Source organism: Stegostoma tigrinum, unplaced genomic scaffold (assembly GCF_030684315.1).
Source record: "Stegostoma tigrinum isolate sSteTig4 unplaced genomic scaffold, sSteTig4.hap1 scaffold_90, whole genome shotgun sequence".
NCBI classification, from domain to species: Eukaryota; Metazoa; Chordata; class Chondrichthyes; order Orectolobiformes; family Stegostomatidae; genus Stegostoma; species Stegostoma tigrinum.
Window position 1 is genome coordinate 1152943 of NW_026728815.1, and position 19184 is coordinate 1172126.

The 19184-nt window shown below is 45.2% G+C and overlaps 1 long non-coding RNA gene and 1 pseudogene across 1 annotated transcript; one reads left to right on the forward strand and one right to left on the reverse strand.

Annotated features, from left to right (window-relative positions):
* Positions 1–10113: 10113 nt before the first annotated feature.
* LOC132209395 (U2 spliceosomal RNA) lies at positions 10114–10287 on the forward strand (annotated as a pseudogene).
* Positions 10288–13186: 2899 nt separating this feature from the next.
* Positions 13187–17988, reverse strand: LOC132209380 (uncharacterized). Its single transcript, XR_009445468.1, has 2 exons — positions 16501–17988; positions 13187–14215 (listed from the first exon to the last, which is right to left on the reverse strand). It is a non-coding gene; the product is annotated as an uncharacterized LOC132209380 (long non-coding RNA).
* Between the last annotated feature and the right edge of the window lie 1196 nt (positions 17989–19184).

Consider the following 19184-nt stretch of genomic DNA (forward strand, 5'->3'; position numbering starts at 1 on the left):
AGCCACTGTGCCACCTGAAGATGCCCCTACTGGAAGGGAAAAGATTCAGATGAATATGTTAAATGTGTTTTGAGGAATGTAACAAATTGGAGGCGTGACACCACAGAAAGACCGTCAGAAGAATGAGAATATTAAAATGGAAGTGTTACCACATCAGAAAATGGAGTAGGTCACTGCGTACAAGGGCGGTGGGACTCGGTCTGAACTGGGGGACATTACATTGCACTTATTGCAGCTCAAAACTGGGCATCCATGTGGTGATGGAAACCGCAGCAGCAGCAGCAGAAGCAGAATTGTATTCCACCAGAATCTGTGACTCTTTGTCCCGGATAATCCCTCAGTCTATGGTTCCCATGAAGCTGATCAATGGCTCAGTGACGAGTGCAGGCAAACATGCCGGGGTCAGAACCATGTGTACCCGAAACTGATGCCAACTGTTATAGATACTGCATTTGACTGCTTGCATTACAAACAGCAGAACTAACACATTACAGACAGGGTGGAATGATTGCAACAGCAACAGACCAACTATCCTGCGAGAGCCAGTCATAAATGGTGATGGGGCAGCAGGAACTGCCGATGCTGAAGGCTGAGATAACAAGGTGTGGAGCTGGATGAACACAGCAGGCCAGGCAGCATCAAAGAAGCAGGAAAGCTGATGTTTCAGGACTGGACCCTTCTTCAGAAAAAAAGGGAGGGGAAGCGAGCTCTGAAATAAATAGAGAGAGGGGGAGACAGTGATAGAAGGTAGATCGTGGAGCAGATAGGTGGAGAGAGGATGGACAGGTCAAGGAGTTGGGATTGAAGCCAGTAAAGGTGAGTGTAGGTAGGGAGATATGACGGGGGTTGGTCAGTGAGGATGGAGGGGCGAGTAGTGGGAGGGAAGACAGACAGGTTGAGGAGGCAGGAATGAGGCTAGTAGAGGTGAGGTGAGTGTAGGTGGGAAGTGGGGGTGGGGGTTGGTCAGTGAGGGGGGAGTGTAGGTGCTCCATAAAGCAGTCTCCAAGCATCCAAGATAACACGGTGTGAAGCTGGATGAACACAGCAGGCCAAGCAGCATCAGGGGAGCAGGAATGTTTGGCGTTTTGGGTCGGGACCCTTCTTCAGAAATGGGGGAGGGGAAGGGGATTCTGAAATAAATAGGGAGACGGGGAGGCGGATGGAAGATGGATAAAGGAGAAGATAGGGTGGGAGGAGAGAGGCAGGTCAAAGAAGTGGGGTTAGAGCCAGTGAAGGTGAACGTAGCTGTGGAGTTAGGGGGCGATAGGTCAGTCCAGGGAGGATGGACACGTCAGGGTCGGGGGGTGGTGTGGGGTGAGGATAGTGGATAGGGGATGGGTGGGGCTTGAGATGGGAGGAATGGTTAGGGATGCAGGGACTAGCTGGGCTGGTTTTGACATGTGGGCGACGGAGGGGAGATTTTGAAGCTTCTGACATCCACATTGATACCCTTGGGTTGCAGAGTTCCCAAGCAAAATATGAGATGCTGTTCCTGCATCTTTTGGGTGGCATCATCGTGCCAATGTAGGAGGCCCAGGATGGACATGCTGTCAGAGGAGTTGGGGGGTGGGAATTGAAATGGTTCGCGACTGGGAGGTGTAGTTGTTTGTTGCGAACAGAGCGTAGGTGTTCCGCAAAGCGGTCCCCAAGCCTCCGTTCGGTTTCCCCGATGTAGTGGAGGCCACAACGGGAACAGCGGATACAGTATATAACATTGACAGATGTGCGGGTGAACATCTGTTTGATGTGAAAAGTCTTCCTCGGGCCTGGGATGGGGGCGAAGGGGCAGATATAGGGGCAGATATGCCACTTGCTTCGGTTGCAGGGAAAAGTGCCGAGGGTGGTGGGGCTGGAGGGGAGTGTGGAGTGGACAAGGAAGTCACAGAGAGAGTGGTCCTTCCGGAAAGCAGACAAGGGTAGGAACGGAAAAATGTCTTTGGTGGTGGGGTCGGATTGCAGATGGCGGAAATGTCGGAGGATGGTGTGTTGGATTTGGAGGTTGGTCGGGCGGTACGTGAGGACAATGGGGGATTCTGTTTTGGTTATTATTGCGAATAGTGGGCGAGAGGGATGACTTGCGGGAAATGCGGGAATCACAGTCGAGGGCATTTTTGATCACTGTGGAGGGGAAGTTGCAGTTTTTGAAAAAAAGAGGACATGTGGGATGTTCAGGAGTATCATAGACCTAGACATCTTTGTCAAAGAACATCAGTCTCCTTTGCTTTGTGCAGAACACTTCAGTTTCTCCAACCTGACCTTATAACTTCTATCCCTCAGTTCTTGAATCATTCTGATCAATCTCCTTTCAATCACTCCACAGACCCTCACATCTTCGTGCACACCACCTGTTTGTGCAGACCCGAATGCTCCGTGTTCAAGTGGGTGACGTTATCACACACGGGCAATTGCTTCGTGACATCACCCTGATTCCTGGGCATTTCCTGAACTGTGGGTTTCCCCTCACCCCAGTGCTTCTGATATTGTTTGAGCTGCAGACTCCAGCCTTTGATTTTAAAGTTGAAGACAATGAAATTATTTCAGTATTTTTTACCAGTATTGTGCACATAGAACATAGAACATAGAACATAGAACAGTACAGCACAGAACACGCCCTTCAGCCCACAATGTTGTGCCGACCATTGATCCTCATGTATGCACCCTCAAATTTCTGTGACCATATACATGTCCGGCAGTCTCTTAAATGACCCCAATGACCTTGCTTCCACAACTGCTGCTGGCAACGCATTCCATGCTCTCACAACTCTCTGCGTCAAGAACCTGCCTCTGACATCCCCTCTATACTTTGCACCAACCAGCTTAAAACTATGACCCCTCGTGCTAGCCATTTCTGCCCTGGGAAATAGTCTCTGGCTATCAACTCTATCTATGCCTCTCATTATCTTGTATACCTCAATTAGGTCCCCTCTCCTCCTCCTTTTCTCCAATGAAAAGAGACCGAGCTCAGTCAACCTCTCTTCATAAGATAAGCCCTCCAGTCCAGGCAGCATCCTGGTAAACCTCCTCTGAACCCTCTCCAAAGCATCCACATCTTTCCTATAATAGGGCGCCCAGAACTGGACGCAGTATTCCAAGTGCGGTCTAACCAAAGTTTTATAGAGCTGCAACAAGATCTCACGACTCTTCAACTCAATCCCCCTGTTAATGAAAGCCAAAACACCATATGCTTTCTTTACAACCCTGTCCACTTGGGTGGCCATTTTAAGGGATCTATGTATCTGCACACCAAGATCCCTCTGTTCCTCCACGCTGCCAAGAATCCTATCCTTAATCCTGTACTCAGCTTTCAAATTCGACCTTCCACAATGCATCACCTCGCATTTATCCAGGTTGAACTCCATCTGCCACCTCTCGGCCCATCTCTGCATCCTGTCAATGTCCCGCTGCAGCCTACAACAGCCCTCTACACTGTCAACGACACCTCCGACCTTTGTGTCGTCTGCAAACTTGCTGACCCATCCTTCAATTCCCTCGTCCAAGTCATTAATAAAAATTACAAACAGTAGAGGCCCAAGGACAGAGCCCTGTGGAACTCCACTCACCACTGACTTCCAGGCAGAATATTTTCCTTCTACTACCACTCGCTGTCTTCTGTTGGCCAGCCAATTCTGTATCCAAGCAGCTAAGTTCCCCTGTATCCCATTCCTCCTGACCTTCTGAATGAGCCTACCATGGGGAACCTTATCAAATGCCTTACTGAAGTCCATATACACCACATCCACAGCTCGACCCTCATCAACCATTTTGTATCAGAGATAATGGGAACTGCAGATGCTGGAGAATCCGAGATAACACAGTGTGGATCTGGATGAACACAGCAGGCCAAGCAGCATCTTAGGAGCACAAAAGCTGATGTTTCGGGCTGAGACCCTTCATCAGAAAAGGAGGATGTGGAGAGGGTTCTGAAATAAATAAGGAGAGAGGGAGAGGCGAATCAAAGATGAACAGAGGAGAAGATAGTTGGAGAGGTAAAGGTGGCAGAAAAAAAAAACTGCTCGATGCCCTAACGTGACTGCTATTCATGGATGTGTGGGTGAATGGGGACAAAGGTGAACCCCTTCTTGGGGACTAACCGTTTGACATCAGTTAGTGGGAGGTCTGGGGGGATGGTGAAAATTCGGCAGGGCTCAGCGTGGCTGTCTCCTCTGGGGCGGCTGGCTGTGGGCTGTTTGGCCTGCTGTGTTTATCCAGCTCCATGCTTTGTTATCTCATGTACATATTTTGCTTCACGTGCTGTTCTCAGTTATCTGACTCTGGTGATAATGTGACGTAAATCATGTCCCACTAACTTGAGGATTTTGCAGAGGTGACAAAGAAGATTGGTGAAGGCAGAGAGGGTAAACATTGTTTGGTTGCACTTCGGAAAGGTGTTTGAAAAGGTTCCTCATGGTAGACTGGTTAGATCACATGGAATCCAGTGGAAGCTAGTGGTTTGGATCCAAGACTGGCTTGAAGGCAGGAGGCATAGAGTGATGGCGGAGTGTTATATATCGGACTGGAGACCTGTGGTGTGTCACAAGAATCAGTGTTGGGACACTGCTTATCCATAACATTGTAGAAATGATTTACATGGAAGCATAGGAGGGATGGTTAGTAAGTTTGCAGATAGCCCCAAAATCCATGTTGTTGTGGACAGTGAGGAATGTTATCTCAGAGTACAACGGGACCTTGATCAGATGGGCCAATGTACCAAGGAGTGGCAGCAAGAGTTCAGATAAATATGTGAGGTGTTGCGAATTGGTAAGGCAAACTAGGGCAGGACTTAAAAGTTAATGGTAGGGCCTTGGGGAGTGTCACCAAACAGAGACATTGGGGTGCAGATGCATAGTTCCTTGAAAGCGGAGCCACAGTTAGACAGGGTGGCGAAGAAGGCATTTGGCATGCTTGCTTTTATCGATCAATGTATTGAGCATAGGAGTTTGGACGTTAAGATGCAGATATAGAGAACATTGCCACTTTTGGAATACTGCCCTCAGTTATAATATCCCTGCTGCAGGAAAGTTGTTAAACTGAAAGGTTTCAGAAAAAAAAATTACAAGGATGGTGCATGTATTGAATGGTTTGAGCTACAGGGAGAGGAGGCTGAATAGGCCAGGGCTGATTCCCTGGAATGTCATAGGCTGAGGTGTGACCTTACAGAGGTTTATAAAATCATGAGGGGCTTGGATGGGGTGAATTGGCAATATCTTTTCCTCAGGGAAAGGAATCCAAACCTGACAGCATGGGTTTAAGTTGAGAGGTGAAAGGTTTAAAGGGGACCTGAGGGGCACTTTTACACGTACAGAATGCTGCATGTATGGAGGAGGTGGTACAATCCCAGCCCTTAAACAGCATCAGGATTGGGAAATGAACAGGAAGGGGACAGAGGGATACGGGCCCAATGCTGGCAAATGGGACTAAAATAATTTCGGATATCTGGTTCGAATAGACAAGTTGCAGCAATCAGTCTGTTTCCATCCTTTACATCTCTACAGCTCTTGGATCTTAATTTACAGTTCTAAATCAGCAGATTGTACAGATCTAGATCAGCATAAATGCTAGGCTATGACCCTCACCAGTAAGACAGTCTAACCACCACCTTTTGACATTCAATGATGTTCCCATCACTGAATCCCCCACTATCAACATCTTGGGGGTTACCATTGATCAGATACTCAGCTAGACTCACCAAATTAACACAATTGCTACAACAGCAGGCCTGAAGCTGGGAATACTGAGCCTGTCCACCATTTACAAGTCACAAGTCAGGAGTGTAACGGAATACTCCCCCACTTGTTAGGGCTGCATTCATCCAGACAACACTCAAGGAGCTTGACACCATCCAGGACGTATCAGTCCACGTGATTGGAACTACATCTACAAGCACTAACGCCCTCCACCACCGATGCTCAGTAGCAGCAGTGTGTACTATCTACAAGATGCACAGCAGAATTTCACTAAAGATCCTCAGACAGCACCTTCCAAACCCATGACCTCTTCCATCTAGAAGGTCAAGGGCAGCAGATATACGGGAACACCATCACCTCCAAGTTCCTCTCCAAGTCACTCACCATCCTGACTTGGAAATACATTGCTGTTCCTTCACCGTCAGTGAGTCAAAATCCTGGAATTCCCTAATAGCATTGTGGGACAACCCACAGCAGGAAAACTGCAGCAGTTAAAAAAAGCAGCTCACCATCACCTTCCCAACGGCAACTGGGGATAGGCAAGAAATGCTGGCCAGCCAGTGATGCCCACATCCCACAAATAAAGTTAAAAAATCCTATTGTTTATTCCCTACACCCCACCCCCTCTCTCTTCTGCATATAAGAACATAGAACAATACAGCGCCGAACAGGCCCATCGGCCCTCGATGTTGCGCCAACCTGTGAACTAATCTAAGCCCCTTGCCCTACACTATCCCATTATTATCCATATGCTTATCCAAGGACTGTTTAAATGCCCCTAATGTGGCTGAGTTAACTACACTGGCAGGCAGTGCGTTCCATGCCCTTACCACTTTCTGAGTAAAGAACCTGCCTCTGACATCTGTCTTGAATCCATCACCCCTCAATTTGTAGCTATGCCCCCTTGTACAAGCTGAAGTCATCATCCTTGGAAAAAGACTCTCACTGTCCACCCTATCTAATCCTCTGATCATCTTATATGTCTCTATTAAATCCCCTCTTAGCCTCCTTCTCTCCAATGAGAACAGACCCAAGTCGCTCAGCCTTTCTTCATAGGGCCTATGCTCCAGACCAGGAAGCATCCTAGTAAATCTCCTCTGCACCTTTGTCGATGCTTCCACATCCTTTCTGTAATGGGGCGACCAAAACTGCACGCAATCTTCCAGATGAGGCCGCACTAGAGTGTTGTACAGTTGCAGCATGACATCATGACTCTGGAACTCAATCCCTCTACCAATAAAACCTAACACACACCGTATGCCACCTTAACAGTACTATCAACCTGGGTGGCAACTTTCAGGGATCTATGTAAATGGACACCAAGATCGCTCTGCACATCCACACTACCAAGAATCTTTCCATTGACCCGGTATTCTGCCTTCCTATTATTCTTCCCAAAGTGGATAACCTCACATTTATCCGCATTGAACTCCATTTGCAACCTTTCAGCCCAATTCTGCAGTTTATCCAAGTCTCCCTGCAACATTCTTCCACACAGTCCACCACTCCACTGACTTTAGTGTCACCTGCAAACTTACTAACCCATCCACCTATGTCTGCGTCCAAGTCATTTATTAAAATGACAAACATCAGTGGTCCCAAAACAGATCCTTGAGGCACACCATTAATGACCTGACTCCAGGCTGAATATTTTCTATCAGCCACCACTTGTTGCCGCCTTACAGAAAACCAGTTTCTAATCCAAACTGCTAAATCTCCCTCAATCCCGTGCCTCTGTATTTTCTCCAATAGCCTACCATGTGAAACCTTATCAAAGGCTTTGCTGAAGTCCATGTACACCACATCAACTGCCCCACCCTCATCCACATGCCTGGTCGCCTTCTAACTCAGAGGTTTATAATATAAACTGATGTTTTTCCAGCCACCCACAGTTCTGAGGAAGGTTAATTGGACCTGAAATGTTAACTGTTTCTTCCTTCCCAGATGCTGCCTGACTTGCTGAGTTTTTCCAGCAACTTTGCCTTTAAACTAACTATATCGAATAAAAACAATCCTTGCTCTTCCCAACTCTCAATACACCATAAGAGGCCATGAATAACCACTTGAAACTGAATGTATAAAGTGCACTTAGATGGTTTAAATGACTAAGTTAGGAAGTAAGTCAACCTATCAAATTTGCCCTTTGAGTGCAAAGCTCTCATAATTTTAGATATTAATTGAATGCATGTTCTATGCCATCTGGAACTTGCTTACCTAGTTAATAACAGTATACAATAAAATAACAAGTTGGAGAAATTCTTACAGAGATAGTAGGAACTGTCGAAGCTGGAGAATCAGATAACATGGTGTGAGGCTGGATGAAAGCATCAGAGAAATGTTATGTTTATCTGCACAATACCTTTCTATCATATTAGCCATGTCTAACTGACATGAAGGAGCAAGTGTGATATTTATTTACTTTGAATTTTTGACCTACACTAGAATTATCTGGCGTTTCAGTTGATAGACCATAAGACATAGGAACAGAAGTTAGGCCATTCAGCTCATCAAATTTGCTCCATCAGTCAATGAGATCATGGTTGATCTGATACTCCACTGTTTCTGTCTTTTCCTGTTACTGTGGACTCCCTTCCTGATTAAATATCTGTCTTGCGGCTAATTTGCTTGATCATAACCAAGAAAACACGTCTTCTTTCATGCAGTACAGTGGTTAACAGCATTGTCTTGGAGCCACAGTTCAAAGGCTGCCACTGTGCTTTTGAAATGGGACGGGAACAAACCAAAAAAATGCTCAGATACCATTCATATTTTTATCCCATACCTTGCTGCCTTGATTTCTGGTAGGATTCCCCTAAAAACAAGATACATGTGACAGAGATAACGGGAAGTGCAGATGCTGGAGAATCCAAGATAATAAAATGTGGGGCTGGATGAACACAGCAGGCCCAGCAGCATGTCAGGAGCACAAAAGCTGACGTTTCGGGCCTAAACCCTTCATCATGACAAGCATGTTTAGTTCAGCTCAGCTACGTTGTGTTTATTGAGAAGTAAGTGTTTTGTAGCGGCAAGATCAGATGTAAGTTTATTTTGAAATTTGCCATTAAATTTGACTGAGGTGGCTGAACTGTGAAGAATCCTGTTTCTGAGATAAAAGACTTCTCTGTTGATTCAAGGAGATATTGTTTAAAACAACACCATACAATTTTGTTGAGAAATGAGTATAAAGTTATATTTTACAGAAGATGACCACTGAGATGAAGGAGCAGATATGGGTATCCCTTATTTCTTTTGCTATAAAGTAAAACTAAATAGAAATTGGTGGACATCTTGTGAATAGAATAGTGCAGGTTAGATGGGCTTGAGGTTGGTATGGCAGGTCGGCACAACATCGAGGGCCGAAGGGCCTGTACAGTGCTGTAATGTTCTATTCTATCTAGATTGTAATTGGAATGTTTGGAGTCGAAGTCAAACCATTCCTGACTTATTCAATGTACTGACATTAATATCCAACATCCATGAAGGGAGGGGAGTGATGTTAGGGATGTTGGAGTGGTTTGGGGACCAAAGTTCATAATATTCAAGGTGAGATGGATTAGTGTAAGAAATTCTGTTTATAATTATGTCCCAGTACTTCCTGACAGGGATATTACTTGATCAGAATTAGAATTTGTTTCAAGTATTTGATTTGATTTGGGAAGAGGGAGGCATTTTTTGCTTTGCTAACAGTTCAGTTTGTTTCGTGCACAGAATAGAACAGCACAAAATCAGACCTTTTTACAACTACAGGCAAATTGACACTGCAGGCAGTTACACATTCCAAAGAAACAGACAGGATGGGATGGGTTTGGAGGGAGGGGGTGGTGATTTGCCTTTTTTGTAACCAAGAGTCATATTTATCGAGGGAGGTAGACCCAATGTCTTCAGCGAGTGGTTCCTGCCGGCTGTGCACTGCCTGAGAGGGCGCTGGAAGCAGAATCATTCGTGACCCTCAGGAGACAGTTGAATGATGAGAGATTTACAGGGCATCGGTAAGACCATGGCGGGTGGGACTGGTGAAGTTACCCAAATAGGCAGCTGATGCAGACGGTGAGAGGCTGAAGCACCTTCCTCTGTGCTGGGACATTCTCTGAGTGTACGGTTCTGTACCGATTGTTGCTGCAATCTCACTGACCCGCTGCTAGTCATGGAGCTGGTTGATGAGGCTTGTCAGTGACGTCAGCTCTGCCCTACCTCATCTGATTGGTACATTTTCGATGATCTACATTCATTGCGAAGAGAGTTTTACAGAAAACGTCTTGAAAAAGTACTGGTGTAAACCGACTGTCGGTTTTCCCCGGTTAGGAAACCCAGGAGTACGGGAAAAACAGTAAAAACTGTCAGCAATGATTTACAAGTCTTTGCATTCAGTCAGACTGATGGAAAATATGGAAGGTAACTGGAACCTAAGGTAGTCCAGCAGTATAATGGGATTGCTTTTCAGCCTCTATGACCAAAATTACTATGCAGTACACCTGATATGTTCTTTACTTAAGGACCCTATATTAAACTGATGTTTGGAGGTGCAAGTTGGAATAGGGGCTTGCTCTGTCCTTTCCATGCATCATCCTCGTATTGCAGTATTTTCAGGAATGGTGCTGTCTCATTAAACCAATTTTAAAAGTAGCCTGATCAAAACTTGAAGAAGGGTGTCTAGGCCTGAGACATCAGACTTCCTGTTCCTTTGATATTCCTTGGCCGCTGTGTTCATCCAGCTCCACACCTCGTTATCTCATATTCTCCAGCAGCTCAACACTTTGGAACCAGAACAGGCCCTTCAGCCCAACAAGTCCACATCAAACCCCAGAGCATCCCAGCCAGACCTATAACCCACCTAATCGACCTCTCCCTAAACACTACAGGCAATTTAACATGGCTAATCCACCTAGCTGCACATCTGTGGATTGTGGGAGCACCCTGAGGAAACTCCACACAGTCAGTCAGTCACCTGCGGCTGGAATCAAACACGTGTCCTGGCGTTGTGAGGCAGCAGTGCTGAGCACTGAGCCACCATGCCGCCAAAGTGCTTTCTCTCAGTACTCTCACCCAACTTTCTCCAAACAGGCTTGTTCCAAGGTAACTGTTAATCTCTCCTTTTCTGCATGTTCAGCACTTGCTCTAAATGTTAATGCCTCATCCCTGGTACATGCTGCATCTTCCCACCAACACCATCCCCGAATATTCACACAGGGCATCAGAAGTAAAAGAAAATAGCCTGCCAACACTACCTCAATACAAATAGCATTTCAGGAAAAAAAAAAGAAGCTATTGAAGTATTCACCAGTTTTGACTCTGATGATGATGACTTGGATGTACTGAACTAGAGATTTTGGGAACACTGTGAGCCAGGAAAGGATATGGCATATACAACGCACGTTTTTCATTTAAGTGCAACAGCAACCAACCAAACAACTGTGCATGTGGCTGCTTCATTTTTCACAAGTCAAGGCCTGTGAGTTTAATCAGATTACCACTTCTCACATTAGCCAGACCAAGAGATATTTGCAAATCTAGCAAAATGAGCCACAATTTAAATAAAAATGCCACATCAGGATGCAGAATTGCCTGTCCGCAAAGTACATGCTTGCTGTAAGAACTCTGCAAGCTTTACAGAACTTGAGACGTGTTCTGCTACAATATCTCTGCCTTTCCCTGGCATTTTTGCACTTTGATGTCTCAACCAGAACCTAAAGTTTCACTGTGCTCCTGTCTTGCCTGGTGTTTATCACAGGCATAAGCCAGGCAGCTTATCACTGTTATTACCAGCATTCAGTCAAGGCTGGTGTTTCGACCAAATGGTCACGTCGCAAAGTCTCAGGGAAACAGTTCTCAGTCAGGGCAAGGGAGACAGGATGCAGTCAGGAGATCCTGACACAGCATGTCCAAGGAATCATTCAATATCAGCCATGTGGGGCAAGCAGGATCAGAGGATCTGTATCACTACAGTACAGAGGGGTGGCCACACTCACTATTAATTACATTCTCAAAATGGTCCAGTAGATTGGTTGAGCCTGAATTATGATCATCAATCCAAGCTGACCCTCTCCATTCCTGGGGGTCAGTTTGATGAAATTCTCAAAGGTGTCCAGGAGTTTGGGAGGTTCAAGTCCATAGCTCCCTGAAATAGCAACACAAGTGGATAAGACAGTGAAGAATTTCACACAGCATCAGGATCTGGTCAGCTTTGATATCTGGCTCAGAAGTGAGATGAGGTTTTTTTTCCCAAACATGACAAAGCATGTATTGTTCCTACAAGAACAACTGTGGTTCCATTCATGCATTTTTTTTTGTTTCAACCATGAAATGGCCACAACTTGATCAAAAGTGAAAGTGACCATCAATTAGTTTGAACTGTCATTTGTCAAATAAATTAAGACAGAGATAAATGTATTTGCAGGATATTTCTAAAAAAAAATCATTCATGGGATCTTGTTATCACTGGATAAGAATGGCAGTTTCCTTGCCTAAAGGACATAGGTTTTTCCAACAATGAGAATGGATTCACAGTCATCATTAGATTCTTATTTCCAGACTTTTTTTAAACTCAAATTCCACCATCTGGAATGGTGGGATTCAAACCTAGGTCCCCAGACCATTATCTCTGTCTCTGTGGAGTAATGGACAGCAGACTAAATAGAAAATAAACCAAGACATTGTGTGATATCTAGTGTATATGTATTCATCATGAAATCCATCACAGCTATGTACAACAGGTAAAGATCTGAAGAGACTGCATTCCCCGCCCCCCGCGAACAGAGTCACAATGGACACCAGGTTTCATAGCCGATTGGGAAAATGCAATCAGGGATATAGTACTGGACTCCTCCCAATCTTTTGTTTGGACTTAAAACTTTCAATTTGTTGGCAAAAATCAAAAGGAAACATTACCATTGTTTCCAAATCAACAAATACCTATTAAAAGTTGAAACGTGTCTGCGGAGAGCAATAGAATCCGTAATTGTAAAAGGTGTGCAGACATAACTAATAAATAAAGGGCCATCGAGATCATCATAGAATTCCTACAGTGTGGAAGATGGCCATTCAGTCCATTGAGTCCACACGAACCCTCCAAAGAGCATCCCACCCAGTCTCACACCCTACTCTGTCCTTGCATTTTGCACACAAGACATGAAGGGTAATTTAGCATAGTCAATCTACCTATTTTGTACATTTAATGGACTGTGGGAGGAAACTGACGCAGACAGGGTCTGGGTAAGACACTCTTCATAGGTTCCGTGTGGACTTGTTGGGCCAAATCGTCCGCTTCCAGACTGGAGGAATCTATGATCTCCAGAAACAAGCCCAAAAATATATGGTTTGGAGATAGCTAACAGCAGAAATCAAAGAAAAACAAAGTTACTCAAATTTGCTGCTAATTAACCAGTCCTGATGAACCAGGAAATCTCTTTTCACACACTGTGCTCGTGGATAGTCTTTAGTCAGTGTGAATGTGTCGATGTGTCGTGATGTGACTATTTCCAAGCTCTACCTGACAGATAATCAACTGTTATTAACATTTTTATTCACAATAGCAGCACCTTTAATTGAGCAGGGATTAGTAACATCAGTACAAACAGCCCAAAACCATGGTTCATTTGATCGTGAGAGTGATAGCAAAATGCTTCAACTGTAGTTCTTTGTGATTGTTTGGATGACTGAGTGAATGCTTTCCCACACTCAGAGCTCATGAATGGTCTCTCCCCAGAGTGAACTTGCTGGTGTGTCAGAGGGGAATTCAAGTCAGCAAAACCTTTCCCACACACAACAGGCCAATGGTCTCTCTCCAGTGTGAATTTGCTGGTGTATCAGCAGTTGAGGTGTCTGAGTGAATGCTTTCCCACATTCCAAGCAAGTAAATGGTTTCTCTCCAGTGTGAACTCCCTGGTGTTTAAACAGGTTAGATGACTGAGCGAATCCCATTCCACAATCAGAGCGGGTGAATGGTCTCTCTCCAGTGCGATTCTGGTGGTCAGTTTCTAGCTGGGATGGATGAAGAAATTCCTTCCTGTAATCTGCACATTTCCACAGTCTCTCCCCAGTACAACTGAGTTGGTGTTAGGAATTTCAGATGAATCTTCACAGACTCTTTGGCACACAAACCATTTACATTTCTCCAACGTGAGAGTGCTGCATTTTCCTTCAATGTTCAAAATCCTGAGATAGTTGGGTTGTGATAAACAAAGTGACTGTCAGACCTGGATGTAGAACAGTTTGAATTCTCCAAACTGCAGACTGAGCTTTCAAACAGAAAGTAAGTGCAGTGAGTGAGAAACCAGAAGTAAACAGATTGTGAAACTGAGAAATCCTCGGGACATTTGTGGAGCGACACTTGGGAAATATGCTGGATCATCATTAGAACAAATTCATTCACAAATAAATATCATCCGGGTAAGCGATCCAGTCTGTTTGCACAAAATTACGGAAAGAGAGGTGGGACAGCCAGGGAGGAAGGACAGGCATTGTACAGATCTGTAAGTCAACCTTTCAATCCCTCTGAAAGACTAAGAACAGTGCAGAAGTAAAATTGTGGAAATCTGAAATGAAAACACAAAAATGCTTAGTCCGGGTTGTACAGCATGGAACAATCCCAGTTGTCCATGCTGACCAGATATCCTAAATTAATCTAATCCCATTTGCAAGCATTTGACCCATATTCCTCTAAACCCTTCCTATTCATGTACCCATCTGGATACTTTTAAATGTCATAATTGTATCAGCTTCCACCAGTTCCTCTGGCAGCTCATTCCACACAGGCACCACCCGCTTTCCCTTTTAAAACTTTCCCTCTCAGTTTAAACCAGTGTTTAGTTCTCATCTCCCCTACCCTCGGAAAACAACTTTCGCTATTCACCCTACGCCCACCATAATTTTATTAACTTTTAGAAGGTCACCTCTCAGCTCTCAATGCTCCAGGGAAAATAGCCCCAGCATATTCAGCCTCTCCCTACAGCTCGAAACTTCCAACATCCTCGTAAATCTTTTCTGCACCCTGCCCAGTTTAACAGCTTCATTCCTACAGCAGGGAGACCAGAACTGAACACGGTATTCCAAAAGCAGCACAATCAATGCCTTGTTCAGCCTATAACATGACCTCCCAACTCCTACACTCAACGCACTGACCAATAAATGCTAGCAGAGCAAATATCATCTTCACTACCTTCTGTACCTGCCATCCACCTTCAAGGAACTGTGCACCTGCACCCCAAGGAGTCCCTGTTGCATAACAGTCCCCAGGGCCTCATCATTAACTGTTTAAGCCCTGCCCTGATTTTCATTACCATAATGCAATAGCTCGCATTTATCCAAACTAAACTGATTTCTGGCACTCCTCAGCCCATCGACCCATCTGATTAAGTTCCCATCGTACTTGGAGGTAAACTTCTTTGCTGTCTACTACACCAACAATTTTAGTGTCATCTGCACATTTACTAAACATTCCTCTAATATTCATTCCACATGATTTGTATCAATGACAAAAAGTAGTGGACCCAGCACCGATCCTTGCAGCACTCTGCTGTTCACAGTCCTCCAGACCGAAAAAAACCCCCCACTATGATCCTGTCTCCTACCTTAATGCCAATTTTGTTTCAAATATCTAACTCTCCCTGGATTCCATTTGATCTAATCTTGCTAACCAGTCTATCATGTGGAGTTTTGGTGAATGTCTTGCTGAAGTCCATATAGACAATGTCCACTGCTTTGCCTTTAGCAATCTTCTTTGTCACTTCTTCAAAAATAAAAACAAACCTCAGTCAAGTTAGTGAGATAAGATTCCCCACTCACAAAATCATGTTGACTATCCCCAAGCAGTCCTTGCTTTTCCAAATACATACAAATCCTGTCCCTCAGAATCCCCTCCAACAATTTACCCACCACTGACTTCTGGCTCACCAGTCGATAGTTCCCTGGCTTTTCGTTCCCACCTTTCTTAAAGAATGGCACCACATTAGTCAAGCAGTCTTCTGGCAACTCACCAGTGTCTACCAGTGATACAAATATCACAGCAAGGGGCCCAGTAATTATTTCCCTTGCCTCTCCCTGAGTTTGTGGATAACACCTGATCAGATGCCAGGGACCTAACTACTACCTTTATGTATCTTAAGATGTCCACCTCCTAATCCTGTGTAATATGGACACTTCCATTAATTATTTTTCCAAGTTCTCTAGCTTCCATATCCTTCTCTGCAGTAAATACTAATGTGAAATACTCATTCACTATCTCAGCCTGCAGTTCCTCACAGACAGCCTTGTTGATCTTTAAAGGGGCCCTATTTTCTCCCTTGTTGCTTTTTGTCCCAAATGTAGTCTCAGAATCTCTTGGGACTCGCCTTAACCTTATTTGCCAAAGATGGCTCATGTCTGCTTTTCACCCTCCCAATTTCCCCTTGAGTATACTCCTACTGTCCTTGAACTTCAAGGGACTGACCCAATTTGTGCTGTCAAGACCCAACGTGTGCTGCCTTCTTTTTCTTGACCAGAGCCTCAGTTTCTCCAATCATCCAGTATCCCCTACACTTACCAGCCTTGCCCTTCTCATAAACAGGAACATACTATCTTGGGACTCTGCTTATTTTGTTTTTGAAGGCCTCCCATTTTCCAAGCTTCCTATTACCTGTGAATTGCCTCTCCTGATCATCTGTTGGAAGTTCTTGCCCAATACTGTCAAAATTGGCCTTACTCCAATTTTGAACTTGGAAATTTATATTAAATATAAGTTTTACATTTAAACTGATCCCATCTGCTTGCATCCGGAACATATTCCTCTAAACCTTTCTTATACATGTATTATTCAAATCTCTTTCAAACAATGTTACTGTACCTGCATCCACCAACTCCTCTGAAAGTTTGTTCCACACATGAACAACTCTGTAAAAGAAAAATTGTCCCTCATGTCTTTTTTAAAAGATGTATTCCACATATGTTCCCTTGTCTTGAAATCCCCCAACCTAGGGGAAACCCCTTACTATTTACATAATCTGTGCCCTCATGATTTTATAAACTTCTAATTTTACCCCTTAACCTCCTTCACTCCAGTGAGGAAAGTCCTAGCTTTGGCAGTTGATTTTGTTCATCAAGCCCTCCATTCCTGGCAACATCCCAGCGAGTCTTTTCTGAATTGTTTCCAGTTTAATAATAGTGCCCTTCCTGTAACAGGGCGACCAGAACTGCACACAATACCACAAATGAAGCCTCGCCAATGTCTTGTACAACCTCAACATAACACCAACTCCTATACTCAAAGATCTGAACAATGAAGGCAAGTGCGCTAAACAATTTATTAACCACTCTGTCTACCTGTCTACATAAACTTCGAAGAATTATGTACCTGAATCTCAGCATTTCTCTGTTCCACAACTCTACCCTGGGTGCAACCTTCAACTGTGCAAGTCCTACCCTTGTTCATTTTACCAAAATACAATGTCTCACATTTATCTAAATTGAACTTCATCCTCCACTCCTCAACCCATTGAGCCAATTGATCAAGATCTCGCTGTCATCTTAGATAACCTTGACTAACCACTATAACCACCATTTCTAGTATCATCTGCAAACTTATTACTTTTGTCCCTTAAATTCGCATCCAAATCATTTATATTAATGAGAAACAAAGAAGTGGACCATGTACGAATTTCTGTGGAGCACCGCTGGTCATAGAACTCCACTCTGCAAAATCCTCCAGCACCACGGTCTCTCCTACAACTAAGCCAATTCCGCTTCCAATTAGCAAGCTCTTCCTGAATCACATGATCTAACTTTACTCATCAATCGACCATGTGGAACCCTGTCAAAGGCTTCACTCTTATTCCAGAGGTGCTGCAAATCTGACCCAATTCTCCCACCATTTGTCCACCGCCCTCTTGATCAAGCCTTGAAAAGTTAAATCCCAAATCTCTTGAGAATAACTGCTAAATCTGCTTCCAGCTGCCATTCAGACTGTTCCAGATCCTGGGAACTTGATGAGTAAAGTAATCTTCACATTTTCAGCCTGCATTATTTGCCAATTATCTGAATGTTGTATTCTGCAGTTACCAAACATTGCACAATGTTAAGAATTTCTCTCTCTGCAAACTAAATATCCTGGAAACAAATCTACTACTCGACAAAATCATTGCTAATCATCCCCAAGGAGAATTATCTCAGCTTCTTCTAGCTCTCTCCAACCAGAAACACATAATAATTTTAACTGACTCATGGGATGTGGCCTTTGCTGCACAGACTAATATTGATTGCCCATTTTTATTTGATTTGGAGAAAGTGATGGTGAACCACTTCCTGTAACTGCTGCACTCCACGTGCTTCAAGTACACCACTGTGCTGTACAGTCATCAATGTACCGGAGGAAGAGGTGGGGTTTGGGGCCTGTGTAGGTGCGGAAGATGGACTGTTCCACGTAACCTACAAAGAGGCAGGCATAGCTGGGGCCCATGCGGGTGCCCATGGCCACCCCCTTAGTCTGTAGGAAGTGGGAGGAGTCAAAAGAGAAGTTGTTGAGTGTGAGGACGAGTTCCGCTAGGCGGATGAGAGTGTCGGTGGAGGGGGCCTGGTCGGGCCTGCGGGACAGGAAGAAGCGGAGGGCCTTGAGGCCATCTCCATGCGGAATGCAGGTGTACAGGGACTGGACGTCCATGGTGAATATGAGGTGTTGGGGGCCAGGGAATAGGAAGTCCTGGAGGAGGTGGAGGGCGTGGGTGGTGTCACGGACATAGGTGGGGAGTTCCTGGACCAAAGGACCATTTCAAGCCCACCGACTCCCACAGCTACCTAGAATACACCTCCTCCCACCCACCCTCCTGCAAAAACTCCATCCCCTATTCCCAATTCCTCCGCCTCCGCCGCATCTGCTCCCACGATAAGACATTCCACTCCCGCACATCCCAGATGTCCAAGTTCTTTAAGGACCGCAACTTCCCCCCCACGGTGATTGAGAACGCCCTTGACCGCGTCTCCCGCATTTCCCGCGACACATCCCTCACACCCCGCCCCCGCCACAACCGCCCCAAGAGGATCCCCCTCGTTCTCACACACCACCCTACCAACCTCCGGATACAACGCATTATCCTCCGACACTTCCGCCATTTACAATCCGACCCCACCACCCAAGACATTTTTCCATCCCCACCCCTGTCTGCTTTCCGGAGAGACCACTCTCTCCGTGACTCCCTTGTTCGCTCCACACTGCCCTCCAACCCCACCACACCCGGCACCTTCCCCTGCAACCGCAGGAAATGCTACACTTGTCCCCACACCTCCTCCCTCACCCCCATCCCAGGCCCCAAGATGACATTCCACATTAAGCAGAGGTTCACCTGCACATCTGCCAATGTGGTATACTGCATCCACTGTACCCGGTGCGGCTTTCTCTACATTGGGGAAACCAAGCGGAGGCTTGGGGACCGCTTTGCAGAACACCTCCGCTCAGTTCGCAACAAACAACTGCACCTCCCAGTCGCAAACCATTTCCACTCCCCCTCCCATTCTCTTGATGACATGTCCATCATGGGC